The sequence below is a fragment of the Thalassophryne amazonica genome, chromosome 10 (genome assembly GCF_902500255.1).
Source record: "Thalassophryne amazonica chromosome 10, fThaAma1.1, whole genome shotgun sequence".
Taxonomy (NCBI): Eukaryota; Metazoa; Chordata; class Actinopteri; order Batrachoidiformes; family Batrachoididae; genus Thalassophryne; species Thalassophryne amazonica.
In genome coordinates this window covers 13,335,941-13,353,444 of record NC_047112.1, presented here as the reverse complement: position 1 = coordinate 13,353,444, position 17,504 = coordinate 13,335,941, and the positions used below count along the sequence as shown (strand labels likewise).

Sequence of the window (17,504 nt, the reverse complement as noted above, 5' to 3'; positions counted from 1 at the left end):
TTCATTGTTTTTGGAATTAGGATGGCAACCAGGGCCAGAAATCGGCAATGGGAGTCCTGCATTAGATGTTAAATCAAAAAACAGTACATTAAACTAAATAATATAAAACTCAATGATTACTTTTATAGCCAACTGGCTGAAGACCATGTGCTGGATGCAAGAACATTTCAAAGTCAGTGAATGTCTCTTGCAGTTCAAGTCAGTCCATAAGAAATCAGAGTATGCCAGTGTACAGTGCATTAATTTAATATTCATCATATTCCATCATATTTGCTTTTATTTAAATTGAACAACATTTATTTTTTTGTTTATTTTTTGTAAAAAATAATTTGGGATAATTTATTTATTTATTTTTTTGTTTGGTTCTCTTAAACCTAAAAACACTGATATTATATGCTGTCATAGAACTGGGTTATTGATCTGATGTTTACATTCTGCTTTTAGACCTTTAAACAGAAGCTCTGTAGATAGAGAATGTCAAAACTCCTATTTTTGTCATTCCCTTGAATTATTTCTGCAGAAACATGAACAAATATTGTCCTTGACTCGACACAGGCCAAGTAAAAACTTTATACTTTGGTATTTTTTGTACATTTTTCTTCACCATCCTGTACATCTCAAAGACCCTTCAAATGTTCCTTAATCCATTATTTACATCCAGTTTGCCTTCCAGCTGATGTCAGTGGTCACACTAACAGCTCTGTATCTCCTCTTGCTTCTGTTTGGTCTGACAGATGAGCATTTGTTTAATCTGACACCAGAAGGCCAATAGTCTGAACTGCAGAATCCATCATGCAGAGCATTTTTCCATCACGCGGCTTTCACTGATGTTCAGCCTGTTCCAGCAGAGCTTGATACATTTCTGATTTGAGAAATCGAGGATAACAGTTGTTCTCCATCAGGCCGTATATCAGTCTCTGCGCCCTATCAAAGCTCGGAGATGTTTTCACGGATTTCTTCTCTGGTCACACAGTCAATGTTTATCTGTGTTCAGAAAATAGCAACTTTTACGTGACTATTTTTCACACTGACAGCAAGAATGTTGTTCTTCATATATGTGATTCAGAATACAAGAGAGCCAAAAGGCAGAGTTTCAGAAAACAAGCTTTTCATGTCTGACTTTACAAAACTGTACCTGTCTCAGTGCATCAACACAGACAAACTCAGAGTAGATCTTCTTGGCAGAAACAGTCATTTCTGTCTGACTGGTGATTGTCTTATAGCCTTCACAGGCCAACCAGAATAAGAGGTTCTCCTTGCTGTATTCTGACCTCAGGAAGTCCTCAAACACCAGCTGGCCGGCTGAAACACAAGCTTCATTTCAGACACTTATTACAAAACAAGGTCACAAAACTGGTTCTAAGTGAAGAACACAACATTATGGTTACAATTATATCTGCCAAGATTATGTCTTTATTCCCATTTTTATGTTTGTTTGGCTGTCCACGGGATGGGACAAAAGTATTACACCCTTCTACCAGTCACTGGAGTATTGGACAAAGAAGACCCCATTGAATTTTTTGGATCAAGTGGTGGATCCATGAATTTTCTTGCCAGTTTCTTTAATACTGAACCATAGTGAAATACCATGTGGCTCTTCATGGAACAAAAGACGGGACAAAAACAAACAAACAAAAAAATCAGGCTTATTTACAATAGTATTGAAGGATGTCCAGCATCCCTCATTTACGGCATATTTGTGAACATTGTACTTGACTGTCAAGATGAAGAAAACGCTGAGCCAGAAAGCAACTCTGCATTTATGCTCCTATCCTCACCTATGGTCATGAGCATTGGGTAATAGGGCTGTTCATGTTATATAGTAAAAAAAAAAAAGTTGTGAGAGACTTCGGGCCACATGTTTTTGTTCCACTTGGGGTTTTATTGGTGCAGACCAAATTTGAACTCAATCAGATAAGATTTAGAGGACCCCTAGAGTGACACATTTTCCTCTCCCTCTGCTGGCAAGGCAACATCACCCTAATGAGAGAAGACTCTGATGCCATTATTGTTCTTTTACAGGTACATGTGATGGCTTCTAATCACAAAAAGTGGTGGTTGATTGGTCACCCAGAGGAGAACATTACTGGATTACTACATTGTTTATTTGGGGAAAATCTTTGCTTTGTGGGGGACCCCTAAACAATGTCTGATTACAATAAAATTTGGCACAGACCTTTTTATTTAATTAGTGGAACAAGAACAACATGTGGCCCAAAAGATTTTGTAACATTTGACATTCTGAACAGGTCTATTGGGTAATGACTGAAAGAACAAGGTCATGGATTTAAGCAGTCAAAATGAGGTGCCTATTTGGGTTTACACGCAGGAACAACGTGAGAAGCTTTCAAATCTGGGAGGGACTGAGTAAAGCTGCTGCTTCTTCACATCAAAAGTTGCCAGCATGAGGTGATTTGGGCATCTGCTGAGAATGCCCCCTGCTCATCTCCCTTGGTAGGTCCTCCAGGAATGTCCAGCTGGGAGTAGGCACCAGGGAAGATGCAGGGCATGCCGGAAGGATTACATTTCCCACTTGTCTTGAAAACACCTTGAGATCCCCCACGAACAATGAGAGGACTTGGTCAAGCATAGGGAAGTGTGGCATCAGCTACGGCACACTGACTCAAACAAAATTAGATGGCATCTTGGATTTCATGTTATATGGCTGGGGGGGCCTGGCTGCCGGTTTGTTTGTCTTTTTGTTTTCCTCCCAGGTGGCGTGCATTTGGGACTGAGTGGCTGTGTTGCTGAGGCTGTCAGGACCTCACCCTGATCACCTGCGACTCGTCAGGACTCACAGCTGAGGTGCATCTGGCTGGATTGGAGCATGTTGGCATTTAAGACTGGAGTGCACAGTGTGTATTTGCCAGAGACTCGACCTTGTGACCAGACGGGTGAGATCGTCGTCTCGGGAGCCATCTCATCAGCAGCGGATGCTGAGAAACGTCCAGGTTTGATGCACAGTCTGTGAAAGAGGAGGGGGTGAGGTCTCACGCTCGTCAGCACACTTCCTGAGGTACGTTAGATTTTGTGACTAACAGTTATACAGTCAGTAAATGTGGTGTCCCTCACACCTTATTGTATTGAGCTGTTTGTTAGTCATGTATCAGCTTCCACTGCGGTGGAGTTTTGTGAACTGGATGTTCCATGCCTGCAGGTTGGAAGCTGATCAGCAATCAAGCCAGGAAGTGTTTGCTGTTTGTACACCTTTAAGTGTTCTGTGTGTAGAGTGTGGACTCACATAATGGTTCCTTCTTTCACAGACTTGGTTGTTGCGGCCACCTGGGGGGTGTCGGCGGGGTCCTTGGGTCCGAAACAGCTTCTGGCTCCGGACCGTTAGCGCTGCTGGGAGCGCACCACGCCAGACCGCACCTTTCTGTATTATCACTGTTATGTATTAAATTCAGTTAGCCTTTGTACCGTGCTCTGCTTATTTCATACTGGGTCCTTCAAACGCTGGTCGGTTCTCCGAGCTGCGTCCGACACATAACAGTAGTCTCTGGCCAAACATCACGGACCCAGCGTTAGCAGAGACGGTAACGCGCCGGGAAGGCGGCAGCAGACGTTCAGTGGTTATCCGGATCAGTTGCGGGGCTCTCCGCCCGGAAGGTGCGTGTTTGAGACCCATTACTGGATACTAATTTGTGCTCTCTTGCAGCCGTGTTCCTGTGTTGTGCCTCATCCGTGGATCGTGGTGGAGTGTGACTGGCGATGGCTTCGCGTCACACTCCGACCGGATGGGAGGTGTAAACGGGAGCTGCAAGAGTGCGTTTGTAATGGGTTCACGCGCACGGCGGAGCTCTGTTAGCACGGGTCGCTGGGCTTCCTGTGTTACAGTCGTAGCCCCGTTTCCCCGGATAAAGGTAACTACTGCGTCTGTTGTATCAGCTCCGGCGTTATTTAGTTGAGCACATTTTGGTTGTGTGTTGCACTCAGCTGCGCACACAAAAGCAGCTCGTTTGTTTTTTTCTGTCGCCCAAGGGGTTTTTTCATTTTTAGCACTCTGGTTCCCCCTTGTGGTGACTGAATCACGGTACCGTCAAGCTCTGGAGTAGGAACAGGTGTGTTCCATTTGGTTGAGCTTGACGGTATAACTCACTGATTTGTTTTGTGTTAGTTCATTTTGTGTGGGTGTTTTTTGAGTTGGTTTTTGTGTGGGCTTTTCTTTTTTGTTGTCCACTATTTGTCTGGGGGTGTGACCCTGTAGCCTTTGCTAAACAAGAACGAAAAAAAAAAAAAAAAAAAAAAAAGAAGAAACGGGGACCCAAACAACTGTGTGTTGGTCTGTTTTTTTTTTCTTTTGTTCCTTTTTGTTTCACATCCCCAGGGTTAGATGGAACGGTCCCCTGGGGGGTGATGGGGTGGTATTTGGGTTGTTTTTTCTCTTTGTTTTTTGTTATGCCCTCTCTTCTCCTCTGACTCCAGCCGGGTGTGCCGTAGTGTCGGCATTGCTGGAGGGGTGCAGTTAGGTTGTGCTGGGCGTTTCCCAGGTGGCCTCTGCACCCGGGAGGGGAGGGGGGGGGGTTTGGGTTTTTTTTTTTTGTGTTTTCCCTCCCCCAGTTTCCGCCCTCAGGGTTTGACTGTGGTGTCCTCTGGGGGGGAAAAGGCGTTGGGTCCATCTAGCCGTGGACGGCCGGGGCTGGGTCCATTGGTCGTGGGGGGAGGCGTCTCCTGGGGTTGACGAGTGGTCCTCTGGGGGGCGCTGGTGGTCCCCGTGGGTGACGGTGGATCCCAGAGGGACCTCGGCCGTGGTTATTACTCCTGGAGCTGGCGGGTGGCCCTCTGGGGGGTGTTGGTCCCTGCGTGTCGTTTGGGGGGGAGGAGGGGGGGTATTTGGCATTTTTGTTTGTGAGCTTACATGTGGGTTGTTTTCTTTTCTCCCCTTCCCTGGGGTTTGATGGAGCGGTCCTCTGGGGGGGGGGGGGGGGGGGGGGGGTGTTTTTGGTTTTTTGTTTGTAGGCTTGGGTTTGGGTTGTTTTTCCTTTTTCCCCTTCCCTGGGGTTTGATGGGACGGTCCCCTGGGGCGGGGGGGGTGTTTTGGTTGTTTTGTGTTATGACTAATCACACATGTTTGGTTAAAGGCTGACCGCACAGGTGTAGGAACTCCTGGCCACACCTGTGCTGAGACTGTCAAACAAGGGCAAAGATGCAGCCAGTTCAACCAGTCTGTTGGAGGACGAACGCAGACGCGGTTTTCCAGCCATGGTCCCTGGAGGGGGGTGTTTCTCCTGGGCCAGGTGTGTGTGGTCGCCGGGAGGCTTCCCGTGAGGGTGGGGTACTGTTATATGGCTGGGGGGGCCTGGCTGCCGGTTTGTTTGTCTTTTTGTTTTCCTCCCAGGTGGCGTGCATTTGGGACTGAGTGGCTGTGTTGCTGAGGCTGTCAGGACCTCACCCTGATCACCTGCGACTCGTCAGGACTCACAGCTGAGGTGCATCTGGCTGGATTGGAGCATGTTGGCATTTAAGACTGGAGTGCACAGTGTGTATTTGCCAGAGACTCGACCTTGTGACCAGACGGGTGAGATCGTCGTCTCGGGAGCCATCTCATCAGCAGCGGATGCTGAGAAACGTCCAGGTTTGATGCACAGTCTGTGAAAGAGGAGGGGGTGAGGTCTCACGCTCGTCAGCACACTTCCTGAGGTACGTTAGATTTTGTGACTAACAGTTATACAGTCAGTAAATGTGGTGTCCCTCACACCTTATTGTATTGAGCTGTTTGTTAGTCATGTATCAGCTTCCACTGCGGTGGAGTTTTGTGAACTGGATGTTCCATGCCTGCAGGTTGGAAGCTGATCAGCAATCAAGCCAGGAAGTGTTTGCTGTTTGTACACCTTTAAGTGTTCTGTGTGTAGAGTGTGGACTCACATAATGGTTCCTTCTTTCACAGACTCGGTTGTTGCGGCCACCTGGGGGGTGTTGGCGGGGTCCTTGGGTCCGAAACAGCTTCTGGCTCCGGACCGTTAGCGCTGCTGGGAGCGCACCACGCCAGACCGCACCTTTCTGTATTATCACTGTTATGTATTAAATTCAGTTAGCCTTTGTACCGTGCTCTGCTTATTTCATACTGGGTCCTTCAAACGCTGGTCGGTTCTCCGAGCTGCGTCCGACACATAACATTTCACTGATGTTGGAAAACAGATCCATTGTGATAAGTGCACGTCAATGCAAAAAGTAGTTTTTGGATGGTCACTTTGGTGGCCATCATCTTGAATTTTCTAGTGGCCAATTGACCAGATTTGGTAAGTACTACATTGGGAATCATCATGCAAAATTTGGTGTTTGTATCAGCATTTGCACAATTTTGCTGTAAAATTGATTTTATTTGCTATACTATATATATATATATATATCAATCAATTTTTTTATATAGCGCTAAATCACAACAAACAGTTGCCCCAAGGCCCTTTATATTGTAAGGCAAGGCCATACAATAATTATGTAAAACCCCAACGGTCAAAACGACCCCCTGTGAGCAAGCACTTGGCTACAGTGGGAAGGAAAAACTCCCTTTTAACAGGAAGAAACCTCCAGCAGAACCAGGCTCAGGGAGGGGCAGTCTTCTGCTGGGACTGGTTGGGGAGAGAACCAGGAAAAGACATGCTGTGGAGGGGAGCAGAGATCGATCACTAATGATTAAATGCAGAGTGGTGCATACAGAGCAAAAAGAGAAAGAAACAGTGCATCATGGGAAACCCCCCAGCAGTCTACGTCTATAGCAGCATAACTAAGGGATGGTTCAGGGTCACCTGATCCAGCCCTAACTATAAGCTTTAGCAAAAAGGAAAGTTTTAAGCCTAATCTTAAAAGTAGAGAGGGTGTCTGTCTCCCTGATCTGAATTGGGAGCTGGTTCCACAGGAGAGGAGCCTGAAAGCTGAAGGCTCTGCCTCCCATTCTACTCTTACAAACCCTAGGAACTACAAGTAAGCCTGCAGTCTGAGAGCGAAGCGCTCTATTGGGGTGATATGGTACTACGAGGTCCCTAAGATAAGATGGGACCTGATTATTCAAAACCTTATAAGTAAGAAGAAGAATTTTAAATTCTATTCTAGAATTAACAGGAAGCCAATGAAGAGAGGACAATATGGGTGAGATATGCTCTCATATATATATATATATATATATATATATATGCACGACAACATTTAGAACTTTTCTATGCAGTTTGATAAACAAGGCCCCAGGAATCGAACACCCATCTGCACATTAGTCACTCAACTCCTTTCCACAGAGCCACCTGCTTTTCCCACATGTACAAACATTTGACATTGAAGTCATGAGTTTTAAACTGATTTCTGTCAAAATAAATATCACTTTGTCCTTGGTTGACACTCAGTCATTCCAAGTTTGGTCCAAATCTGAACAAACATGAGCCAGCTGGTTTGCACACAGACAGACGGAGTGAATGACTCTGGACTGAAAGAAACACCACGACATCGCTCCACACGGGTGTAATTAACAGCACATAATCTGAAGCTCTGTCTTCAGCGTGAGAGCAAACAAAAACATGATGTAAGAATCTTGTGCGTACTCTGGAGGCCTGCAAACATTTCATCTCATATTCTTCATTATCTCTGTCTCACAAACTGCAGCTTTTGTTCTGAGCGAGACTGTGAAACTGCTTGTAACGCAGGTGTGAAATACTTAGCGCATTGTATGGGAGCAAAAACAAACAGCTGACAGCACCGGTGGGGTTATCTGCCCAAATCGCTTCCACAGTCATCACAGCTGGTGCACTGACGGCAATCAACAAGAAACAAAAAACATTTCCAGAGGCTCCGTGTTTCCGTCTGTTAATAACTCCCCATCCAGACCCGACCCTTCGATCACAGCGGCGCCTCTGCAAGCACACGTCGCGCAAAGCTTTATGATTTCCATCAGTTTGAAGCTGAAGCATACAGAACTATTTATCATGTGGTTCCTGCTTACCGATTTGTCATTACGTTTCTTCCAGCAGAGCAACTCGGGTGCCTGATAAAATTAATCTCCGAGAGGACCCTTAATCTTGATGCAGGACACAACATGCTTAAATCTTACAGATAGCTGGAATCCTTTTCAGCCACATAATAATAAGAAAAGACAGCACAGAGAAAGAGAGTGAATAAATCCGCCCTTTTAGTCATCTTCAAATAGACGCCTGGAGTACAGTCAAGTGAAAGCCATCAACGTTTGCCGGTATTGTAATTGAACACTAGCCGGCTGGAATCGCCCTATCTGCACTGGCAGCTCACACCAGACCTCTTATCTCAAGCCGGTGTCATCCTCCTTAAATATATCTCCACAATGGATTTGATGAAGTCGAAGCAAGAATATATATTCTTCGCCCTGCCAGCCAACCCCGCAGGCACTTAAAGAATGATGTGCAGGCCTGAGCTGTTCTGAGCTCCACAGGGTGAAAAGAGGCCAGAGAACAGAGAGCACAGCAGAGGGCATGAGAGAGTGTAGTAAAAATACATCAAGAGGCCTACTTTTAGACTCCAGAAGGTGGTCGATTGACTCTCCCCATGCCACGACATCGTCAGCAGGAGCCCTGCAGAAACAGTGTCACAGAGAAGGTTGGTAAACATCTTGGGTGTTTTGTCAAAGAGAGAACTTTCTTCTATCTTAAGATGGTCTCCTATTGCTTATAATATGACACCTGATTATGGACATTTTTTGTGAAGACGGAACCACAAAAACCTGGGACTGAAAATGGGTGTAACTCTGGTAAAAGTAGAACTACTGAATATTGTGAGCAATTGGAGGAGTATGAAATGTTTAAAAAAAACAAAACAAATGATGACACTGGGCTACATCGTGATCCACAAAACGTGAATCAGATGTAATTTGGACTACATTTTATATAGCACTTTTGCATCTGCATCAGAAGTTCAAAACACTTTACAATTATGCCTCCCCTTACCAAAAAGTAATACATGCAAGTATGTTTCAAGTATACTTCCAGTTTACTTTTTATATACTTATCAGTACTGTTTTTTGGTAAGGGTCACATTCACACTCCCATGTCAGGGTGCCGCCATGCAAGGTGCTCACTACATACCAGGAGGAATTAGGGAATTAAGGACCTTGGCCAAAGACCCTGAGAGATTTTCTGGTCTGGTTGCGTTTTGAATCAAGGATCCTCTGGTCTGAAGCCCAACGCTTAACCACTAGACCATCACATCCCCAGATACCTCCTGGTAATGTGTCTTTCCCCTTAATTTTCCATGTGGCTTTGCTTTTTACTTTGTTGTCCAGGTCTTGGTGTCCAAATAAGTTTTGTTTACTTCCTTTAAGGCGTTTGACTCTTCATTCCGAAAAGCTTCATCAGGTCTAGTTGGAGTAGTGAGAGACTCAAACATTTGTCCTCTGTGGTGTTTCTGATGTCTGAGTGACCCTGACATCATTTCTCCTTGAATGTGGATCTGGCTGCTCAGTTATTTTGATAGCAGGTTATAGCTAAAATTAAAATGCATTGCAGATTGTTTTCTGTGATTTTAGTGGATTGGGGTGAAGCGGCTGTGCAAGCATGACTCTGAAGGCACGTGGTGGCTCCACTCATCGCTGCGGCCAAACTATAGATATTAAACTTATATCTATGTATATGGAAAAGTAGATGAGAGTCCACATGGGAGTAGAACATGCAGTGACTGAGACCTACTGTTCTCTGAGCAAAACCCTCTTACTGATTCTCCGGCAAATTTCCTCATTTGTTGAAAATGGAAGCAAATTGAGGCCAATATATATTATAATAGCCAAGTAGCCTCTGTGTGTGTGTGTGCATGTGTGCGCGCATGCACGCGTGTATGCATGGTGTGCATGTCTTTGATCATGGAGAAACTGGGAAGAGCTGACATTTGCTGTTTGATATGCTGATGTATTTTCTGTAAAGGATGAAACTCTGTGAAAACAGAAAGTTGAAGGGACTAATATTTTTGGAGAAATTAACAATATTAGCTAACAACAGTGAACAATGGACATTGCGCTACAATGCATCACAGGAGTTTGAGGTTTTAAATGCTGTTATGTGGTTCATGTTAGTTTAACAGTGTTGTTAGTGTTACTTATTTTTTTTGTTTTTGTAGTTCAATTGGTTTTGTCAGATAAGTTAAGTGTCATGTCAGCATGACCATGACTGAGTTATGTGTCATGTTGCCGCTACGAGTGAAAATTGTACTGCGTTTGATGTTGTCTGCCACCGTATCTGTTTGTCAGTGTAAAAATAAAAGTACCTACTTGTGGCAGGATGCAGAAAAGACAAAAAGCTCTGTGCGGGTGCATGTGTGTGTATAACGTTGATCACTGACAAACTGAGGCACTGACATTTGCCATTTGGTATGCTTATGTATTTTGGGTCAAGGATGAATGCCGCCAAAAATGAAAAGTTGATCGTTGGAAAGTTCGAGAACTACGGATATTAGCCAACAACACTGACCAATGTGATAATTACATTCTTGACTCACACCATTCCAGCAGGGTGCAGTAAATCATCTTTATATTAAATGTGTGAGTGAGTATGTGAGTGACTTTAGTAAGTTCAATCTAAGTACATAATATTATTGTAAATACGTTAAAAATACATGGATGACACAAGAAAGTGAAAACACTTATTTCCATTGTGGTCCATTTAAAAATGAAATGACAAAATAAAGTAATAATAAAATAAAATAACAATACTACTACTACTACTAATAATAATAATAATAATAACAACAACAACAACAACAACAACAGTGTGTATATGATAACAGGAACCTAAACAATTTATAGTACATTAACAGGAAATGTTTGCGTTCTTCTAAAAACTGTTGAGGTCTAAGATTCTAAAAACATTCTGGACTCATATGCCATTCCAACTCATTCAACTTTTCATAATTTATTACCACCCTTGAAAAATGTCAGCTAACTATTTATAAACACTACCCAAACCAGAGCCTGTGAATCCCCATGGATAACGCTCTAGTAAATATATAAATCTACCCCGCATTATGCTCTATGATTGCTGGAATAGGCTCCAGCCCCCTGCGACCCTTAATTGGACGAAGCGCTTGAAAATTAGAAAGACTGAGTGATAAATCTTTAATGGGAGGCTGGTTTTCCACCCAGCACACAGTACTGCATGCCATCACAAAAGAGTCCAAATGATGCAACAAACATTTATATGCTCAACACTCATATTGTTTAAGTTTCAACTTCAATGTTGGCCTTAAAATGACTTGTGGTCAGCCCCCAGCATCGGTGCATTTATGTTGTCTGGTAGCAAATCATGATTGCACCCCAGACCACCAAACACCTGATCGAAAGCAAGTAATTTCATAAAACAAAGAGTTGTAGCATATGTTAGGCTGTTTTTCTTCCTCACTGGGTGGCCCAGGTACAGTAGAGGATCTGTTTCTGTCTAACAGAATGGAGAAGGTGTTGCAGGAACAAACCGCTTCACTTCAATCAGGTGTGGTGGATGGTTGAGCCACTTGCAATGCAGATCCATTTCCTCACTAGAAAACCTCTCACTTCTGTGTCTTAAAGACAATGACACATATTCTGAATGGTGGAAATATACTTGGATTAGACCGGTCCCAAAATAGGACCGCAACCTGTTCTCAATTCCATACAAGGCTGTTAAGTCATTGTGATGTGAGAAAAAAAAAAAAAAAAATCAAACTTGCCATTTGAGATTTCCTTTGCATGTGTCATTATTTCGCATTATTTTAAGTCACTATGAGATAAGAGCTTTGTCTGGAACTAAGAATGGGTGGTGCGCCAATTTCAGGACCAGGTCATTATAGCTATACATGACAAATTGTCCCTCGTGCCCCACTGTACATGTAATTCGAGTGAAGCGTGGCAAAACTTGCTCTTATGGTAGACGAAGGCACAAACCGGAAATGGCACAAAAAAATCTGTCCATAGGGTAAAAAGCCACAAACCGGACAACATTGTTGTAAAAAGCTACAATCCGATGATAGACAAAGTGATCCTTTCGACCCTTGAAAGACAGAACCGTGTGAAATAAAACTCCGCAAATTAGCATTGCTACAGTTTGGTACTGGTGGCGCCACCATTCCCAGTTTGAATCGATGCTTTTGATCCTTGAAGGGCGCAAACCGTGGAGACCTATTTTGCAAGTATTCCTAGCATTGTGATTAGCTTACCTGAGTATTTAAAATGTAAATTTCACAATACTAAAATCCTAAATTGGTCAGTTTTTTTCACAAACAAAGGCCAGAAAAGCTGTGTGACACAGCTGTGATTCTCAATTATGCCAAAAAAATGTATGTGGGACTGATCTCTAATTCAAAAGACAAATATGCCTGCTACAATTTCAGTTTAATTTACATTTCATCGCTACAACAACAAAAAAATAAAATCGGAAGCACAGTGATAAAATATTGTTTCTTCAACAATTTGTCTTTTATTTCTAAGTTTCAACTATAATTTAAATCTCAAAGAAAATGGAGAGTATAGCATAGAGGGTGAAGGGCTAAAAACGTCTTTCTTTACATTATTACAATATTGTTGTAAAAAGAATCATAATGACAATTGTGAAATAGTTTATTACTTTGAGGTTCTGCAACAATTATTCAATTTTGAATTATTGTTTGATGATATAGACACAGATATTGAAGGGCTTTGCTCAATGTCAGCAACATCAAACAACTTAAAAACATTTAAGTGGACTTGGTCATGCCACAAATGCACTTACTTGCATTGTGCACTTTTGACTCTGCACTATATTGTAGTTATCAGAATAGGACGCTGTGTGTTTTTTGGATCCCTGGTGTGTGTGGATTATTTAGTGGGATCTTGTAGCAAACATCAAATTGCAAGTTGATTGATTTTCTTGTTTAGTTATAATTGAGAAAAATGTTCAATATAAGTCCGGAACAGATTGTGAGAAAACAACAAATGGAGCAAATAGCCTCAGGTGCCCTTAAAGCCTTGGAGGCATTGGCGACAACTTCTAAAACTTCAGTTTGATAAGTGTCATCTGGGCGTTTGTGCACAGCCTAGTGCCACAAACTTTGTGTGCAGCTGAATGAAAGTCAAACGTGTGTGTGTGTGTGTGTGTGTGTAATAAAGGCGTAAACATTAGAAACCAGCTGGGTCTTTGCAAACTCAAGGTATTCAGAGAGAAGTTTTGCTGGGAAACACCACCAATAGACCAGAAGCCACCAATAGACCAGAAGCCACCAGGAGCTGCCTCAAGAATACCTCAAAGCTCTTCCCAGTCTTTTGACGGTGCTGCGGCAGTACGGCTTTGAACTGAAGCTTTAAGTGATGCCAGGTTAAAAAGACCCTTTATTACATCACACACAGTTCAGCATGTACTCAGCTCAGAGAATCGTCACTCAGCTTTGGACCTTATTCCTGTTTTGTTGGGGAGGAAAAAAAAACAAAAACAAAAAAAAACACGAAAGCTGGAGGTGTTCACACCAAGAAGCAGAGTTAAAGCTTGAATAAAAAGTGCACAGACTGTAGAAGCCCCCCCCCCCCCCGCTCCCTGCATCACAAACACCGTTTGCACACTTCTAGATAAGAAAAGCCCTCAGCAACCAGCAACAAAATCACAGGACGGCAGCCGGTACTGAAAAACAAAAGTGTCCAGAGGAGAAATAAATAATTCAAAAATCCAAATCCTCTGTGTCTAAATTACAGTTTATCCCAAGTCTCACCATGCAAAACCAGTTTGAAGAGCAATACTTACAACATGTGTTTTCTTTGGCCAAAAAAGACAGATTGAAGTGTTTTTCTGAACTGCAAGTTGTTATGGGAATTCTTGCCTAACAACACCCTGATCCTGCTCTTCAGGCTTCTGTTTGTCTGCTTCAAAATGCCCAACAGGTGCAAGTCCACGCATGTCGCATGACGTCTTTTTCTCTTCGCCCTCGCTCCACAAGATAACCACACTTTTACCTTCATCATTTCATCTGCAAAAGCACTCTACTGGAAAATTCTCTTTTCAAATCAAATCAAATCAAATCAATTTTATTTACACTCAACAAAAATATAAACGCAACACTTTTGGTTTTGCTCCCATTTTGTATGAGATGAACTCAAAGATCTAAATCTTTTTCCACATACACAATATCACCATTTCTCTCAAATATTGTTCACAAACCAGTCTAAATCTGTGATAGTGAGCACTTCTCCTTTGCTGAGATAATCCATCCCACCTCACAGGTGTGCCATATCAAGATACTGATTAGACACCACGATTAGTGCACAGGTGTGCCTTAGACTGTCCACAATAAAAGGCCACTCTGAAAGGTGCAGTTTTATCACACAGCACAATGCCACAGATGTCGCAAGATTTGAGGGAGCGTGCAATTGGCATGCTGACAGCAGGAATGTCAACCAGAGCTGTTGCTCGTGTATTGAATGTTCATGTCTCTACCATAAGCCGTCTCCAAAGGCGTTTCAGAGAATTTGGCAGTACATCCAACCAGCCTCACAACCGCAGACCACCTGTAACCACACCAGCCCAGGACCTCCACATCCAGCATGTTCACCTCCAAGATCGTCTGAGACCAGCCACTCAGACAGCTGCTGAAACAATCGGTTTGCATAACCAAAGAATTTCTGCACAAACTGTCAGAAACCGTCTCAGGGAAGCTCATCTGCATGCTCGTCGTCCTCATCGGGGTCTCGACCTGACTCCAGTTCGTCGTCGTAACCGACTTGAGTGGGCAAATGCTCACATTCGCTGGCGTTTGGCACGTTGGAGAGGTGTTCTCTTCACGGATGATGCGAAGGAGATGTGTTGCACTGCATGAGGCAAATGGTGGTCACACCAGATACTGACTGGTATCCCCCCCCAATAAAACAAAACTGCACCTTTCAGAGTGGCCTTTTATTGTGGGCAGTCTAAGGCACACCTGTGCACTAATCATGGTGTCTAATCAGCATCTTGGTATGGCACACCTGTGAGGTGGGATGGATTATCTCAGCAAAGGAGAAGTGCTCACTATCACAGATTTAGACTGGTTTGTGAACAATATTTGAGGGAAATGGTGATATTGTGTATGTGGAAAAAGTTTTAGATCTTTGAGTTCATCTCATACAAAATGGGAGCAAAACCAAAAGTGTTGCGTTTATATTTTTGTTGAGTATATATAGCGCCAAATCACAACAAAAAGTTGCCCCAAGGCGCTTTATATTGTAAGGCAAAAGCCATACAATAATTACGGAAAGCCGCTCTGACCTCATCGACTGCGGACGTGTTGCTCCTTCATCAGCCAATCACCTGAGCAGGGACAACTTTTCTTTTTTTAATAAGTTGATACAGAATCTCCACACGTGTGCACACATCCCAAACTCTCCTGAGACGACTGGTGGCAAAAGGAAGCAGATGCTCAGCTATCAGGCAGAGGTGAGGTGCGATGTACTCGTCTAACAGCGAGAGAGGGATGAGGCCATGAAAATGACTGATGACAGCACAAATGGCAGTGCTGTGATCGTGAGGAAAAGGGAGGCGGCGGATGAAGGCAGACGAGGGACAACGCTGACAGCTAAGCGGGCCTACCTCTCCGCCTGTCCCTCGTTTTCCGGCTTGATTTGCAAGTCCTCCATGGGGCACTCGCCGGGGTCGGCCTGGAAAACACGAAACGGTATCATAAAACTCTCCTGTGAATGGGATTTGCACCCGTAATTACCCAGCCGGAGGAGCCGAGAGTACGATGTCAAAAACAAAAACCTGTCATATATGAACTCGGCTGCAACATATCTGCTGTCTTATTGTTAAAAAACAAAAAAAAAACAAATCATGTCTTCTCGGTGTGTTCGGAAGCAGAAAGTCTCAAAAAAGTCCTTAAAAGTCTTTCTGTATCACAGTTTTCAGGTTAATGCACTCACTGGTACAGTCGGAGAGAATCTCCGTGCGGCTGAATGTGACGATTTTAAAAATGAAGTCGTTCCCAGACCGTTTGATTCACGCGTCTGAGCTGCCCCGATACCATCACACACATTTCATATTTATGACTTGACATCTTCAGAGTGCTGAACGACTCCTTTAGTGTGTGCAGAGGTCACCGATTCATCAAGAACAAGAGTGATAGCTGCTGAAAGCCGCAGCAACAGAGACACAGTGGAATCGTTACACGTCAGGGTTGGTGTTGGAGCCTCCACCTCTGCTTTTTATATTAATACCCTGTACTTCATATTCTTTAGTGTCGGCAGAAGGGGCTCCAGGCGCCGCTTTAGCTTTTCATTTCATCCGTGGGTTTGCATTAGAATGCTTGCTTTCAAAGTCTCCTAGGTGGACTGTGAGGTCCCTTTTGGTGCAGCAAAACAGGAATGAACTATGTAACATTCATAGATGAATGACTTGAAAATGTTAGTTTATTTATTCATTATTTTTTCCAACAAGCACATTAAATTCTGAACAACCACAGCTACTACATTCCTGGTTTTATGGACTGTAAGTTAATTTTTTTAAATAGTTTAGGAGGTACTTGGATTTATAATAAAATAAATAAATCATCAACTACCATGACTACTACTACTAATAATAATTATAATTATAAATGGTTTTGTCAAGAATCAATGCACTAACCAAAATAGTCAAATAATCAAACAATAAATGTCAGAAATAAAAGTATACCACGATACTGCAAAAAAACAAAAACAAAAAAAAAACCAAACAAAAAAAGAATGCATTTATATATACAGTGAGGAAAATAAGTATTTGAACACCCTGCAATTTTGCAAGTTCTCCCACTTAAAAATCATGGAGGGGTCTGAAATTTTCATCTTAGGTGCATGTCCACTGTGAGAGACATAATCTAAAAAAAAAAAAAAAAAAAAAAAATCCGGAAATCAAAATGTATGATTTTTTTTTTAATAATTTATTTGTATGTTACTGCTGCAAATAAGTATTTGATCCCTTACCAACCAGCAAGAATTCTGGCTCACACAGACCTGTTAATTTTTCTTTAAGAAGCCCTCTTATTCTGAACTCTTTACCTGTATTAATTGCACCTGTTTGAACTTGTTACCTGTATAAAAGACACCTGTTCACACACTCAATCAATCACACTCCAACCTGTCCACCATAGCCAAGACCAAATGCTGTCTAAGGACAACAGTGACAAAACTGTAGACCTGCACAAGGCTGGGATGGACTACAGGACAACAGGCAAGCAGCTTCCATCCAGACCTGAACTCAATAGAAAATCTTGGAGGGAGCTGAAACACCAAACCTGAATGATTTGGAGAAGATCCGAATAGAGGAGTGGACCAAAATCCCTGCTGCAGTGTGTGCAAACCTGGTGAAAAACTACAGGAAACGTTTGACCTCTGTAACAGCAAACAAAGGCTACTGTACCAAATATTAACATTGATTTTCACAGGTGTTCAAATACTTATTTGCAGCAGTAACATACAAATAAATTATTAAAAAAATCAAACATTGTGATTTCTGGATTTTTTTAAATTTTTTTTTTTATATTATGTCTCTCACAGGGCAGCGCGGTGGATTAGTGGTTAGCACTGTTGCCTCACAGCGAGAAGGTCGTGGGTTCAATTCCCG

General features: G+C 42.9%; 1 pseudogene; it reads right to left on the bottom strand.

Annotated features, from left to right (window-relative positions):
- Nucleotides 1–582: 582 nt before the first annotated feature.
- Nucleotides 583–13,813, bottom strand: LOC117518330 (annotated as a pseudogene).
- Between the last annotated feature and the right edge of the window lie 3,691 nt (nucleotides 13,814–17,504).